Source organism: Micromys minutus (assembly GCF_963924665.1).
Source record: "Micromys minutus genome assembly, chromosome: 15".
Taxonomy (NCBI): Eukaryota; Metazoa; Chordata; class Mammalia; order Rodentia; family Muridae; genus Micromys; species Micromys minutus.
The window spans coordinates 47,084,080-47,088,694 of NC_137984.1; the positions used below are offsets into that span (position 1 = coordinate 47,084,080).

General features: G+C 35.8%; 1 pseudogene across 1 annotated transcript; it reads right to left on the minus strand.

Annotated features, from left to right (window-relative positions):
• Positions 1 to 3,620: 3,620 nt before the first annotated feature.
• Positions 3,621 to 4,191, minus strand: LOC308430076 (small ribosomal subunit protein eS7-like; annotated as a pseudogene). The gene has a single exon. The product of its transcript is annotated as a small ribosomal subunit protein eS7-like (transcript).
• Positions 4,192 to 4,615: the final 424 nt, after the last annotated feature.

Below are 4,615 nucleotides of genomic sequence, written 5' to 3' on the forward strand. Positions count from 1 at the left end.
TTATATTATTATCTCAAAAACACAAACTTTAAAACTATTATTCTAGTATGGGTCTAAACCTTGGATTCAGGACAGGCATGAATAAGTGGAGTTAGTTTTATCTCTCTGTCTCTCTCTTTTTCTTTCTGTGTGCCATGCATGTGTGTATACACATGTACAACTATGTACCTGTGCATACATCTTTAAACTTAAGGTTTTCAAAACACATTTCTCAATTTACCAGTAATATATTTCAAAGTCTTCCAATTATGCTAACAATAATTTCACTATTTAAACGATTAAGATAATTTTCTTGAATTTGTTGATTCTTATTTTTTCACTTTTCATTTTATTAAAAAGAAATATTTTCTCATGTAATATATTCTGATTTTGGTTCTCCTTCTCTACTCCATCTTGTTTCTCTTTGCCTTCCCATTCTTTCATTAGAGAACAAGCAAGATCCTAAGGATAATGATAAATTAAATGTAGCATGATACAAAAAGCTAACACTGGACAAAACAAATAAAAGGAAAGGAGCCTAATGAAGGCACAAGAAATAGATTCACTCCTCTGTATACTCAGGAATTCCATAAAAGTGTTAAACCACAAACTATAATTTGTAGATAAAGGACCTCAGCAGACTTGTACAGGCCTTGTATGTGCTTGCCCAGTCTATGTGAGTTCATCGGAATATTGATCATGTTTGTTTAGATGTTCTTGTTTTCTTGTTAACCTCCATACCATCTGGCCTCTTCATTATACCCCCTCTAATTCAGAAATCCCTGAGCTCCAAGTGGATTTTACTCCACTTAGGGCTATGTTCTAAGGTCTCTTATCTCTATATAAAGTCTAGCTTTGAGTCTATGTATTTGTTCCCATCTACTGAAAGAGAAAGCTTCTCTGATGGTGGCTGAGTGAGGCACTGATCAATGGGTATAGAAAACAACAGGGGCCATTATATTGCTATCATGTTTAGAATTGTAGTATTTGGTTTACTCCTGAGTGCCTGGGCTATTTAATCTCAGATTCTAGGTCACCCAAGCAGTATCAGGAGTTGGTTCCATCTCGTGGATTGGCCTTTAAGTCAAATCAGATCTTGATTACTTATTTCCACAAGCTTTGTGCCATCATTGCAACTAACATATATTGTAGGCAGGACACCATTACAAGTCAAAAGTATTTGTGGCTGGGTTTGGGTTTAGTTTCTGTTTCTGTAGCTGGAAATTATCTTTCTGTTCCATGGATGCTAAGATACAATGTTAAAGGCTTTACATAGGCACCAGCTCATCATTTCCATGTTCAATGTGTTTCCTTCAGCAATGGGGCCTTGCTTTTAGTTTGTGGAGAAAAACTTATAATCTTGTCAACAGTCTGGATTTGGGGAAATTCCTAAGGGACTCTTTTGGCAAACATCTCAAGGATTCTTCATCATATCACAGAGACATTTGCTCAGTAATGTTCTTGGCTACTCTCTGGATAACAGTCAGATACTGGAATCAACTTAGATACCCCTCAACATAAGTATGAATAAAGAAAAAGTGATATGTTATATCACTAAAATGTCTTGAAGACCAAATATATAGGACATATACAAAATCTTAATTATTATGGGCAAGGCAGTGGGTTTTAAACTGATGCTCTCTCTGTTGGTTTCTTCTCTCTGAAGAAATGTAGGTTATGTTAAGGTGATATATGATTAGAAAGTGGAGAGGTAGGCAGGGGAAGAGTCAGGAGGAGTGGAAGAGAGAGAGGAGGCAGAGTTTGACAGAGGAGGAGATGGAAGCAGATGTGTATGTTTCTCTTGGCGCATCTTTAGCTTGATAGGGTTATTAATGATTATTTCTAAGGATTTCTATGGGTTAAATGTAGATTTTCTGGATGGGCAGTTTATATCTTTGTTTGCCTGTTGTAAGCTTATTTTGCAACAGGGTTTGTGTATTGAGAATTTGACATATAAACTTGTTTGATAAATTAATGATTGTAAAGTCATTTTTCTACGGGGCAGTGAAGGAAAATGAATGAAAACAAAATGCCCAGAAGGTTCTATCCACATGGGACAGAAACAACAGGAACACTGGAATGAACCGTGAGTTCTTAGAGGCTAGAGGCAGCATGGGGCTCCCTGGGAGCCGGCATTAGGAGGGGATAAAAGGTTACCATTTTTTTAATATTTACTGCAACATAGAAATGTGATGATGTTTGTCCTTATAGAGTAACTTACATCTAATAGTAACTGATTTTCTAATGTTAATATGCTGCTCACCTTCTATTTCTCTTTCTTTCCATGTACTTTTATAATTGGATTCACAAATATGTCTTTGCAGATACTGCCAGGTACAGGAAATTGATCTGAGAAAAATATTAAAGAATGACTTACATATTTTTTCAGTGAAATCCCAAACTTGCTTTTTTTATAATAAATAAAAATGTCAGTGTATTTCCTTGAGCTACATATTGAGGTACCATCTATTCTGAAAAGAAAGAGTTCTTTGCTTTTCACAAAGGAAAATGCTACATAAAATAAAGTAGATCCATTACTGTTTGTCTTACATATGCTGTCTAATTATTCTATCATGACTGCATTATGTCATAACTGAGTTTTCTGAAGGCAATAGGCTGATGGCACTTTATAGAATGAATCAGAGAAAGTTTTAGCTCTTCAGCATAGCCACAGATAGAGTGCCTGATTAGGAAAACAAGAATGATAGTCTATTAGATGAAAATAAATGTTCAATTATAGCACCAATACACAACCCAAACAGGAAATAAAGCTTTGGTTCTCTTTTGGTGTTTCAGATTTATGAAAGAACGTGATATGGTATACTGTGTATAAATCTAAATAAAGGCTGGCATTTGAATTAATAAAGAATAATGAACAGAAAAAAATATCTAAAACTGACTGTAGAAAAGATATCAAAGATGAATAAGATATTTTTGGACATTTAAACTACTACTTTGAATTGGAAATTTAATTGAAAATGTATTATTAAGTAGTATACATCCAAAGTTGTATACTTTTCCTTAAATAAGGCCAGCAAATAAATTATCAGGTGTCTATTACATGCAGAGCCTATATTAGTTAATGACTTAGAATCAATTTCTGCCTGGATGATTTACACCCAAAGGATCATGCATTTGCATAGTCATGAAATTCAGATTTTTGAGGTTCTGCTGGAAGCAAGGAGACAGATGTTTAAAGACAAACAAAGCAGACATCCTCTTCACAGTAAGTTCTAGTAAGGCTCTATCACCGAGAGTCCAAGTTTCGGTCAAATTATAGAGAATACTTAGTGCTGAAGAGACAGCCTTATCTTAAGAAGGAACTCTAGTAATGTGTTCTGCTTTTGAATATGGATGCTAATCTGATATAAATATGTAAATATACAGACCAAGTGGATCACATGTTAGGAAAGTTAATAGTGGAAGGGAGGACATAGTTAATAAAGAGTTAGGTGCTGAGTTCAATTACATTAAATGTGGACAAGAGAAAACTTTGTGTTTTCCCTTGCTATATTCCCAGTCAAAGGCATATACTCTCAAAGTAATACTTACGCTCTTGCTCTTTCATTCCAAAATAAACAATTATGTTTTTATTTATCAAATCTGTTTTTTATGAATAGCATTTTATTTAGTCATTTTCTTTACAACTGAAACGCTGGGAATTCAAAATTAACATCTTTGCCTGTGAGCTTCCTGTACACACCAGAAAAAGTTCCGACCTTGTGCTTCGCGTTGTTCTGCTGTGCTTTGTCTAAATGAACTTCTATGAGCCGGCTGCCTCCAGGTTCACACGGATCCTCTTACCCACAATTCACTTGGGAAGACCAAGTCCTCCAGGATGGTGTTGTGCACTGCAGTCAGGGTGCGGCTTCTGGGGCGCTTTTGCATATTTTTCATACGGCTTTTCTGGGTTGGTTTGGGCAGAATCCTCCTCTGAGAAATGAAGACAACATGCCTCCCACTGAACTTTTTTTTCCAATTCACGCACTAGCCAGACTTGGATTTTCTGGAACAATTTCAGCTGAGGAACTGGTACAAACATTAGGATAGCCTTCCAACTACCTCCTTGGCCGCAGTGATGTTGAGTTCCTGCAGCTGTACCTTGAGGTCTGAGTTCATCTCCAGCTCGGGCAGCGCCTGAGAGATGCCAGACTCCAACTCGTCTGGCTTCTCGCCATTGGGCTTCACAATCATGGCACTCAAGCTGAACATGATTTTGTCCTTCCGGAGTGCAGGCCTAGAAAGAGGTATGACTCTTGTAAGAACAGACCCCCCCCCTCCTTTCTTTGTTGTTGTTGTTACCAAATCTTATTTTCCTGTTGTTAACTACATTTCTATTATGCATGCTGGTATATAACTTGTTTGTTTATAACTATCTAATAAGAAACCACATATCACCCATATTTAAATAATTATTTTTAATGTCTTATGACCTTTAACATAAAAAACCAAATATAACAGGAAACATCTTCAAGTAACCCTCTTAAACAAACATAGACAAAAATGTAAAACTTGTTATTACTCACTAATCTTATCCAAATATGTTAAATATTCTGTCATATAAGTTTATTTTTATTAAATATGCTGCAAAACCCCTAGCTATTGACCAGAAGAAAAGTAATCAATAGATAATAGA